The sequence below is a fragment of the Pundamilia nyererei genome, unplaced genomic scaffold, assembly GCF_000239375.1.
Source record: "Pundamilia nyererei isolate P.nyererei 1_Seehausen unplaced genomic scaffold, PunNye1.0 scaffold00119, whole genome shotgun sequence".
In the NCBI taxonomy this organism is placed as follows: Eukaryota; Metazoa; Chordata; class Actinopteri; order Cichliformes; family Cichlidae; genus Pundamilia; species Pundamilia nyererei.
In genome coordinates, this window is record NW_005187520.1 from 497,391 (window position 1) to 509,552 (window position 12,162).

General features: G+C 40.5%; 1 long non-coding RNA gene and 1 pseudogene across 1 annotated transcript; both read right to left on the reverse strand.

The window, feature by feature from the left end:
- Window positions 1–7,039: 7,039 nt before the first annotated feature.
- Window positions 7,040–8,937, reverse strand: LOC102193492 (nuclear factor 7, brain-like; annotated as a pseudogene).
- A 32-nt stretch (window positions 8,938–8,969) lies between these two features.
- Window positions 8,970–9,266, reverse strand: LOC102204608 (uncharacterized). Its single transcript, XR_311979.1, has 2 exons — window positions 9,217–9,266; window positions 8,970–9,136 (listed from the first exon to the last, which is right to left on the reverse strand). It is a non-coding gene; the product is annotated as an uncharacterized LOC102204608 (long non-coding RNA).
- Window positions 9,267–12,162: the final 2,896 nt, after the last annotated feature.

Below are 12,162 nucleotides of genomic sequence, written 5' to 3' on the forward strand. Positions count from 1 at the left end.
GGGTTTTTTTCTCTGTATCTATGAAGCGCCTTGAGGCGACTTATGTTGTGATTTGGCGCTATATAAATAAAATTGAATTGAATTGAATTGAATTGAATTGAATTGAATATTGAAACTTTAGGGGTCCTTAAAGGATTTCCAACTGTCCTGACAGGGTTTAAGTCATTAAAAAGTTCTTAAACACCCCCCACACACACACACACCTCGGAGCTAATACAACTATATACACCCACCCGTTAGGTCAGCCAATCAGCAGGTCCTTAGGGTACCAAAAAAAGTTTCCTTGAAGGAGTGTTAGCGGTTAGTCAAGAAGCTTGAGATCACACTGTGGTTGCAGGGCCCTTGAAGAGATTGTTCAAGGGCCCTGCAGGGCCTTGAACAACCAAGAACCTGCTAAACTACAACATTTATGTCATTAAGGAGACTGTAATATGTGATGCAAGCTGAACATCAAACTTTAGTATATTTTTTTCTTTTGGTTGTATTAAGGTTAAAATTAAGATTCCAGTACTTCTTTCAGTCTAGCAAGTGTATTTTGGGGGGTTTTCAGCTTATGCTTGCACTAAAGTGAACTGACAGCACTAAAAGTGTTTTTAGAACTGTTGTCTTGTATGTTGAGGTATTAATGTTGGAGTAATTGTGGCTCTGGAGCTCCAGCTGCCAGATTGGCAGCTCATTTAAACAAACATGGTCAAGGAGATGAGAGACGAGGTTTAGAAACAGGAAGTTAATGAAGTTGGAGAGATGAGCGACAGTTACAACATCACTGATACACTCATCCTTCTCGCTGTAATTGAAACCTCATTTAGTGAACACAATGCTGATTCTCTACTTTTGTTTGAAACCAAAGGCGACAGAAAGAAAAAAGAACCTGGATTTACCTGAAACCAGCAGAGGAAAATCTCTAAAAGAGCTGACTCATAAGATGGACACGAGCAAAATGAGTCTTGTTAGAAGTTTTAAAGAACCTCACAGAGGATTCAGTGCGATTGAAGGGGGTTGTACTAATACTATCCTCAGAGTACCATGAATGTCTGCCAGATTAATGCCATGTCACTTTCACTCAGCCCATTTTATTATTGTTTTTTTTCCAGGCAGACTGAAGAGAACCTTTTGAATCTTTCAGAGAATCTTTCTCTGAAGGTGCTCAAGAACATCTACTCATGCTCCATCCAGAGCATATGATGGGAAATATCTGCACCTGGTGTGGGAACAGCACCAAGCAGGACAGACAAGCTCTTCAAGGAGTTGTGGGCCTTGCATTAAGCGGTGCAGTACCAAAGCCGGGAAGATTATGAAAGACCTTTCTCATCTCGATAATGAACTCTTCTCACTGTCGAGGTCAGGGAAATACATCTGCTACCTTAAGGCCAACACAGAGGGAATAAGGAGGAGTTTCTTCCCCCAGGCTATTGAGGAGTGTCCAGGTGCTGGACTGGACTCTTTACACATTTCTACAAATCACTGCGCGTGCACCTTAATAACAACAACAATAATGTACTTCTGATCTGGTCTCATACCACATCATTGTACATGCACTTAACTCTGCACACCTTAACTTTGACTTTCATTTTATACTTGATTTTTAATTTCAGTTTATTCTTGTATTTTTAATGGTCAGAAATTGCAATTGCAATAAGCATTTCACTGCATGTCATACTGTGTATGATTGTGACAAATAGGATTTGAATTTGATTTGAGTGGTACAGACACTGATGACTGAAGCATTAATGATTACTAATTTAGTTTATTATACAATACATAACATTAATGGGCATCACTGTGGTTAGCACTATGTCCTCATGCATGTCTGGAGGAAGCTTCAGTTTCTGGGGGAAACCAACATGGGCACAAGGAGAAAATGCAAACCTCAAACAGAAGGCCCCGTCTGGGATTCAAACCAGGAATCTTAATGTCCTAATGTCTTGAGGCAACAGTCCTAACTACTCTGTGCACCACTGCATGATGTAAACACAATGCAACAAGGATGAGATACTGAGGCATGAATGTTTCATGCAACTGAAGTAGAGTTGAGCAGATTTCCTACACTGTAAGGCTATTACAGGTGTCTGTGTTTGAATACACTCAGGGCCACTGCTCTCTTCTAGCTATCACAAAAACTAAAAATGGAGAGAATAAATTTAGGCATGCCCATCATAATCTTGTGATCCATTCAAGCATGGAGTGAAACAGGTCAGTTTAGCCTGCTTTATTTATTTATTTATTTATTTTAAAACAGTCTGTCTGAATTACAGCTCTAACCTCAAACCCAGAGGTTCACTTGTGACCTGCTGGACGTTACAAGGCTGAATCAATATATTGATTTTTGTGCTATAAAGTGGCTTTAAGAAAGTTTAGTGGCCTATATCAAAATAATGATTTTTATTTTCTTAAGAGAAAAAATAACCCCCACATAGGCTCCTGGATTTTACTTAAAAGGTCGGAAAGACTCAAAACCTGAACAAAATGTATACAAAGGAATGATAAAAGAGATGAAAAATGACAAAAGGAAATACTTGAAGGGACACAATGCTGACCAAAATACATGGAACTGCCACAAAATCTGTAAAAGGAGAGGTTAAAATTAAGAACTGATTCCAGATTTTGATATAAAACAAAAAAAGAGGACCACGATGAAAAGGGGAAAAAAGATCAACAGAAAATGACCAAAACGAGAAACACCAACATCACAGGTGTAAATATCAAATATTGTATTGTACAAACATCCATCCAGTGTTATGTGGTATAAATATATAAACCCATTAGTGACTCTTACTAGTTGGCACAGAGTTGTATGAACAAAACAAGCTTGGTAGATTTGGTGAATCAAAGATGAATATGCATATTAGTGTTTGGAGCATCAGTGTAAGTGTAATAATAAAGTGTGAGTAAATGATATTTGAACAGCATTATTTTGCATATAGCTGCACTGCAGGCAGATATCATTGTCTTTTATAATGATAAAGAGTGTAGAATAATTTATGTGGATAAATCTAGTGAATGCAAGCAAGTAATTAATTGTAACCTGTTATTTTAGATTCTTTCCCTTCTAATATAGATAGTTACATTTTGTAAGTTTGTGGTTATTCTCAGTAGAATGTTACAATTCAGAGTGACAGTTCTCTCTATAAGCACGCAACTGTCATAAAACAAGTTCGTTTTAGTCATGAACCGGTCCTGAAGTCATCATTGAACTATCTAGACAATATCTAAACAGCCAACATCTGTCAACATGTATGCTACTGATTCAACCCTAAGCCATTTTGTACTTGTCTTCCGCGTATTATGAGAATTAAAATGCTAAAACTAAAATCGCGCCAGTTTTGACACACCCGTCAAAGCCTTGTGATCCAGCCAAGTTCTCAGTGAAACAGGTAGTTTACTCTGAGTGTTTAGTTAGTGTTGGCAAATACTCACTTCTAAAGTGAATATTTGCTTGAAAGCATAACATAAATCTGTCCCCTCACCCCAAACCCATCAAAGCAGATAGCTGCCCCTGCCTGAGCCTTGTTCTGCCAGAAGATTCTTATTTTTAAAATAATTAATTTAAATTTTAAAAAGAATGTTTAAAAGTTCTTCCTTCCCAGTGTTGCCAAGTAGTTTGCTCATAGGGGTCAATTTGATTGCTGGGATTTTCTCTCCATTAAAGTAGTCTTTACCTTAAAATGTAAAGTGCCTTGAGGTGGCTGTTATTGTGATTTGGGGCAATATAAATATGAATGGGACAAAAAACCTTCCAACAACCAATATTGTCAGAGAAAGGGTTAATGACAGTATTATAAGAAATTCTTCATGTAGCACTTAAAAAACCCAAACCAAACCAAAACAAACCAAAACTGCATAGTAAAAAAAACCACACAATTAAAGAAGCTTCTCGGATGAGAGGTGAAACGTCTTCAAGCAACTTAAAGAAGTCCAGACGCTTTTTTTTGCAAGCTCCTTTGACTGTCTGGAAGTAAGTTGATTTAACAGCACAATACGCTGCTGAACTACTTCCATTTTACTTCCATTTGCTGAGGCTCATGTACTGGTGACAAAGGAGAACGGTTGAGTTTCATCTCATAAAACTGATACCACTTCACCTTTAGGGTGAAGTTGAAGGCTGTATCAGTAAACCACTCTGAAGTCACGCGTGCCAGTGACGGCCCAGCAAAATCTTTGAAAATGGGAAATAAACAAGAAAAATTAACACCTGATGAGAAATGTTTAGAAAAACAACAAGCCGGAGCAGGACTAATCCAAAAGAAAGGGAGAGGAATGCAAGAGGTAGAGGCAGACCTACACACACACCAAACAGTGGCTTTAGCACTACATGCTGGAGGTGTGGAAAAGAGGGACATTTTGTATGTGACTGTAAGAAACAAAGAAGACAGTGACTCAGAATAGGATAGCAGCTCAGGTGAAGAGAGAAGTTCAGACTAGGAAGAATATAATAATATATACATATATAATATATATAATAATCCCTCACCAAGTGAAAATTAGAGATCAAAGTAGTTTAAAGTAGTTTAAAAAGGGTTGGAAACAGACCCGACTGAATAGATATAAATACAAGATGAATAAAGTAAAATAAACAAAAGGCTAAATTACATTAGAGCTTATCTTTAATGTATTCAAACTAATAATAGCAAGGATAACAACCTGTAAACTGGTATTAACAATGAAACATAGTTGGGATGAAGATCATGCCCAGAATGAATAGAATGAAAGAAAATACACGATTCACACAAATACATATTAAATGAAATAGAGAGATGCATAAGGTACATTAAGGCTGTGTCATTGTTCAGCCAAGGAAAGTTTGTGAAAAGGAAAATGTCTCCAGCTTGGGAAAGGGTGAAACTGCAGATCACCTGCAGCCGTTGGTGGATACAAAATAAAATATAAATAAAATATTGTAATATACCATTGCTGTTATATAAAAAGATAATAGCATTAATAACAAAATAATATTAATATGAAGGGGCACCTCAGTCAGTTATGATGTGAGGTGGATAACTATTAAAAGCAGTCTGCATTAAGCTTAAGGTTTGCTCAAATTCAGTACAATAATATATGAGATGAAGAAAATAAAGAAAGTACCTAAACTAAATAAGTGCATAGAGGCACTTGACCTGCTTGAAAACCTGTCATCCTAGATGAGACATTGCTGAAATATAGAGCACACTTATACAAACAACTAATAAGCTAAACCCTTTATATAACGGCTAAAGCTACAAAATTGAGAAGCTGAATTAAATATGTGGTCACTGCTAAGCTGATGAGCAAGTAACACGTTTTTTAGAGCAGGAGCTGCATGAGAGCTCAAACATGCAGCTGTCTGTGAGCTCAGTTTTTTCCCCTCATATTTCTGATTTGCCTTTGGCAGCAGCTTTTTTTGCACCCTGACTCATGTGTGTAAAGCGTTCATGCCATCAGCAATTTGTTTTTTGTTTTGTTTTGTTTTTAAAAATAAGTACATTTGTGATCACACTTGTGGATCACAGTGACATATAATGATTAGGCATATGATTTACTAATGCAGATGAAGTTTATTCTAAAGTTCAAGGAGAACAAAGAAGAAAAGCATCTTCAGTTGTGTCTTGGCTATTGTTCTCTGTGTAGTGTGCTGAGTTTTTGTTTTTTGTTTTTTTTGTTTTTGACGTGTTGATTGAGTGAGGAGTACTGTGACTTCTGAAGTAGCTCTCACCATGCGACCTTGATGATGATAAGTTCAGAGCCAGCTGAGAGTTGGGTTGTTTGCTTTGTTTTAGGTGACAAATCAGAAAAGTTAAAACTTAGTTTCTGGCCTTGAAAAAAAAAAGAGAAAGGGTTTTTGTGTTTCTCAGCAAAGAACAACTACAACTTCATTTTCTGTTTTTGAGAAAGGAGAATTTAAAATAATAATAATAATAATAATAATAATAATAATAATAATAAAGCAAACAAAGAGTGATGTTTTGTTTAAGTGGTGAAGAAAGCTAATACTGCAAAATACCGTCTAGTGCATGATCTGTGAGTAATAAATGAAATCACTGAAATGATGCCACCAGTAGTATCAAATCCCCACACTATACTGAATCAAGTCACTCCAAAAGAACAATGGTTCTCAGTGATAGACTTATCAAACCATCTACTCTAACGTAGATGACATTTTAGTGACTGGCCACACAGAGGAAGGGTCACTTGGCTGAGTTAAGGCCACAAGGTATCTTTAAATAAACTCTAATTATGGAGACCTGAAGTCACATGCTCAGGGCACATCCTCTCAGGTGAAGGCAGAAAGCTACTAAACAAAAGAAAAGAAGCCATACAAAATGCGCCACAGCCACAAACTAAGCATTTACATTCTTTCTAACTCCCAGTGAGCCTGAGTTATGACCCTTTCTCCCTGTTTTTCTACTTCCAACAAAGGTAGAGGTGAAGAATGTGTTCTGTTGTCTCTACTATCAGAAAACAGTGTAACACACTCACAGTAAGTCAGCAGTATAGGATAATACAAACCTATCTAATGAATCTAATGATTCTCACATTATTTTAACTCAGAAGTATGATGCAAACTAAAACTACATACTGATTACATAAGAAGTTTGATGTGGCCTACAGCAGTATCAGTACTCATTTTGATTACAGGTATAATGTAATATATAACAGCATAATAATCTCACAACTGCTACAAGCACATTTGCCTTTCTTAACACACGTGAGAGAAAGGCAGCTGTTAAGAAAATGCCCTTTTGTGGTGAGACAGGCCCTGCATGCAAGCGTACTAACACACATACATGCATGGAAGAACAGCTTACACTATAGCACACACTATACATGCATCTGAACGCACACATACATATAAACATCCACATTCCAATGTAAGGAACAAACACCCACCGATGTATAAAATAAAGACCAGGGCAGTCTCAGAGCTGCGAGTCTCTGAGCCCTCATTCTCATGTGGCTTCCCTTGCTAGCAAGAAAACCTGTGTGTTTCTCCTCTCTGATTCTCTGCTGAAGAAGTGTTTTAGAATACATCTCTTGACAAACAACATCAACAAAAAGAAAAAAATTAGTCCGATCTTTGCTGTTTGACAGGAGTGATGATTAGGGGGGCAGTGTTTGTGCCACTGTCACTACTACCAGGACTGAAAAATGGATAAAGTTTCTCTGTGAAGGTTTGGCCAGTATATGAGTGAAGAAGAACTGCAGCATTTACATCATAAAAGGAAACCAAACCCTCCTCATAATCCACAAAAACTCTCACCTTCTCTGGGTGATCATTCACAGAGAGAGGGACAGGATGGGCAGCAAGTGCAAAGTACTCATTTCTGTCCCTCAGACATATAGCCCAGTAGCCGTTCTCTGGGTTAAGTTTAATTTCTCCCTTCCTATTGACCGACCCTTTGGCCACTCCTAACGTCCACCCAGTCTTTCCTTTAACCTGGACGTCATAGTAAAGTCTTCCACAGGAGAAGCCTCGTGTCCCTAAAACAGAAATTGCAGGTTCAAATCTTTTTGAGCTGTCTGGCAGTTCCTTCCATTCATAATCACAATGAACTTGCTTCCCATCATTGGACACGATGAGAGCAGGATGTGCCGTATCGGGATCCAAAGTAACATCCACCGCATTCTGCCGAATGTTGTTGAACTGAGCGTCCCGTATCATCTTCACCTCATTTTTGATGGTCTCTGTCAGCTCATCCACAGCTTTCACCAAAGCTGTCCTTGTGATTCCCTCGTATATTGCTGGACAGATGCTGACATCTGTCCAGTCTTTGGTGGGTGGAGCAGCTTTCAGGGACGGGAAGCTCTGGAGGAAACGAAGACGGTCTTTAGAGCGTGAGAGTTCCTCCATCTCATCACGTCTCCTTGTCAGCTCAAAGGCCTCCTGCTCCAGCTCTGTGATATAAACTTTGGTCTGTTTCTCTGTCCTTTTCTGGTTCTCTTCAGTCATCTCGATTAGCTCTGCCTGAGCTCTTTCCAGAGACTTAATCAGAGCCGAGAAGACCCGAACACCATTTGCTGTCTCTCTGTCTGCAGCTTCTGTGCTGAGCTTTAAAGATTGTTTGAGCTCGTGGACTTTTCTTTGTCTCTCTTGGATCATGTGGAGAATTTTAGCCTCTGTTATCCCAAGTTGTGTTTTTTTTTGCTTCATATTCCTCTTTCAGGGGAACTACCTGGTGAAATCTGTGATCTGCGTCCACACATGACTGACATATGATCATTTGTTCATTCTTGCAATAGAAGTCCAAAGGTTTGCCATGCTCAGCACACATCCTGTCTTCTTCTTTCTCCACAGAATTAAACAGCTTGTGAGTTTTTAAGATGGACACTGTTTGATGAAAATGTAGATTAGCTACAAAGAAGAGTGTAAGAAAGGTTAAGCTAAGAATTATGAACAGGCAGGACTTCAGCGATGTCCGTTTAGGTGCAGCAGGAGCATCATAAGAACCTTTTTCTTGTATGGCATTGTGTTGTTCTGAGCTATCATCAGCTTTCTTTCCAACAGTTTTTCTAAACTGAACAGCCATCTCAGATATGAAAGTATTCACACCAAGCTTATATTTCCTATCCACCTGCTCTTTGCACATGGGACACTTGCGCTGGGAATTAAAATTTAAATGTTCCGTGATGCAGTCTTTGCAGAAGTTGTGTCCACATGGGAGTGTGACGGGATCCCTGAACACGTCCAGACAGATGCAGCACAAAAGCTGCTCTTCAGTCAGAAGATAGCTGGCAGCCGTCATATTGATGATCTGCAGCCAAAAGAGAGAAAACGTAAAAGGATTGTGACCATGTAAACGTAACTTTCTCACGGAACACATTGTACTTCTGTGCTGTAGAAACTTACACAGCTTCCAGCAGCCACATTACAAACAGTGATTGCTTCATCTTACAATCTGCCTTTATCTTATGGTAACTGAAATTGTACTGACCTTTTGTCACCGTCTGGCTGGCAGACCGTGGAGGTGTAGGGAAGGAGGACCCAGGCGCGGTGCTCTATGTACAAGCAGTGCCTTTATTTACAGTGATGGACAGACATGACAATAAATCCCGTGCTCTCCCGACTCCCATGACGTGTCCTCTTCCCAGTGCTAGTGCTCCTGTCTCCGCTTCTCCGTGATGAGCACCCCGTGCTCGCTGTCCTCTCATCTCCCCGTAACTCCTGGGGACATAAGAGAGAGGAAGCCGTCAGACACACAATAATGCAGCAGACTCAAACTAGAAACTTGTCAAGAGACTAACGTGAAGCCACACAATGATCCAGCGTCGGAGAGAGTTCCACCACACTCTCAAGTAGCTCCTCTGACGAGGCCTGATCAGCTGCAGGTGTGTTACGGTCTTCAGGCGTGGCCAATCACCTGCCAGGGCCACACCCCCACCCACACCTACATACACACATATCTACACGCAGGGAGAACGAGGGACAGCAATACAAAATACAGACATTGTAATACTAGTCCATGACTGCTCAGGGTCCCTGGGTCACTCAGACCCAGGACCCTGACACCTTTGCTGCATGTGTTTTAGTCCTCTGCTGTGCTGCCGTAAAGACGAAATTATATGCTGTCACTCTGGTATTTGGCACTACCATGGAACCTTTTCAGGCAAGTCTGCACACACCCACGATTGTGCAGTAAAAATGAGCAACCGCTAAATTATTTCAATTAATTGAGCTCACTTGCATAAGAGGACAAAGAGCACTTACTATGACCCCCCCTGTCCTTCCTCAGAAGGTTTATTCTTGGAATCTACTCAGTTTGCTTTACGTGATTTACACTATGTAATATTCCTGCATTACATGAATTCATCACAAAATTATCTTCTCTGAACTGGAGAGGATAACTGCTGAAAACAGCCCGAAGGTGTTGTCACACCTATAATTTCTTTATTCTGGTTACTCCAGTCCACTGATGTGTTTGTGAACTTCACAGATAAAACCAAGTGAACTCAAAGCAATGCATACTGCGTCACTACAAACCATGTGAGAATGTTCCTGTAAATTATCCCTCTGAGCTTTTTGTAGACCAGCAATTATATTCCGTTCACACAAATTCAAGTTCTGACAAAATACATCTCAGCTATTAAACTTTCTCATGCAACATAATTTACTTTGGTCTACAAACTTATACAGCCTTTTTCATCTATGAGCTCTGTTTATTACAACAAAAGTGGTTATTTCATCATACCATTTTAGGGTAACCTAAACTATACTAGCCTGTGGTGTGTGTGTCTTAGGCTCCTCTGCTGTGCTGCTGGAAGAATGATAACTCTGTGTGTGCTGTCATTCTGTCTTGTTATGCAAATGCAAGTCCTTAGCTGTGTCCCAAAACGTCGGCTGCATCCTTCGGAGGACCTGGCCTTTGCGGTCTACGTGGGCTGGGTCCTTCGAAGACCGAGAAGGCCGGAAGTGCGAGGCTTGTGAAATGGGACGGTCTGGCCTTCAGATTAATGTCACCAGCTGTTCCCGCCCTTACTGCTTTCTCCCCCTCGGTGAAATAATGGATATCATTGAAACTCTCTTATTTTTGTTAATCGAAGAGTTACAACAAATCAGCTGTCGCAGACGACTGATTTATCTCCGACTAAGAGATAACTGAGTTCAGGTACAGTGAAAATACATGTCTTCAGTTTTTTTCCCCATTGTTTATGTGTGTATTTGAAATCTGTTTACTAGCTAAATAAAACTCCGATGTAGAAGTGATTTTATTCGCTCTTTTATCTTTTATCAGTTAACCAGTGAATTTTAGTTAAGAATGATAATCGAAATAAAGTTTTGATACGTTTTTTTTAAAGAACAAGAGCAACATTCATAATAATGACAAGAATAAAACATTTTCCTTATTTTCCTTCACCAGGCGAGACCACAGTACTGCAGGATTAACCTGAGTGTCCCAGTCCTGGACAGGGCTTTTAATAGGCCTAGACCAGGGGTGGGCAACTCCAGGCCTCGAGGGCCGGTGTCCCTGCAGGTTTTATATGTGTCCTTGAACCAACAGGGCTGATTTAAATGGCTAAATTAGCTCCTCAACATGTCCTGAAGTTCTCCAGAGGCCTGGTAACGAACTAATCATGTGATTCAGGTGTTGACCCAGGGTGAGATCCAAAACCTGCAGGACACCGGCCCTCGGGGCCTGGAGTTGCCCACCTCTGGCCTAGACACTAGGCCTGATTTTCGTCTCATCAGGTTATCCATCTCCCTTGGACTCCTGAAGACCTAGATATTCTGTCTCATGGGTTTGCAGGGCTGGCAAGACACAGAGCCTTTTTAAAGGCTGCTGGTGCAATTGATGGCTGCCATGTCCGCATCAAGCCTCCCAGCGGCCCTGATGGTCAGTGCTACAGAAACAGGAAATTGTTCCCATCCATACTCCTGCAGGCAGTTTGTGACCATCAGGGCCGCTTCATCGATACATATGTGGGCTGGCCTGGGTCAGTGCATGACTCCATGGTGCTACCCAACAGCCCACTGTACCGGCAGGCCATTTACCCTCCTCCAGGGCATTTCATCTTAGCAGATGGAGGGTACCCATGTCTCCAGCATCCACTTCCCCTCATCACTCCCACACAACATCTGCCTCGGTGTTGGTGACGCTATGGACCCGGAGGATGCACCTGAGGATGATGTGCAAGATTAGGGGGAGATGGGTTTGGAGGCAGTCAGTGGTGCTCCCTGGCGGGACCAGCTATCTGCTGAGGTGTCTGCCCTGGAGGAGCTACCCCAAGACCATGAATATTTTTAAACAGGCAAGTATTCTGTTAGTAGAGTATTTTTTAGATATTAGATCTTTATTAACAGGATTGTTTGCGTCTTTATGAATACATCTTAGTGACATGGCAGCCGTCAGTTACATCAGCCCTGCAAACCCAAGTGACAGATGTGCGGTGGACAGTGAAAACGAGCATCCCTAGACCTTATGGAGATCACCCTGTATGATGCTCCAAAACAGGAGAAATATGCTCTCTCTTTCTAGTCCCTGTCAGTACTCTTGCTGCAGCATTTTGGATTAGCTTAAGGCTTTTCAGTGAGCTTTTTGGACATCCTGATAATAATGAATTACAGTAGTCCAGCCTGGAAGTAATAAAAGCATGAACTAGTTTTTCAGCGTCACTCTGAGACAGGATATTTCTAATTTTAGAGATGTTGCGCAAATGGAAGAACGCAGTCTTACATATTTGTTTAATATGTGC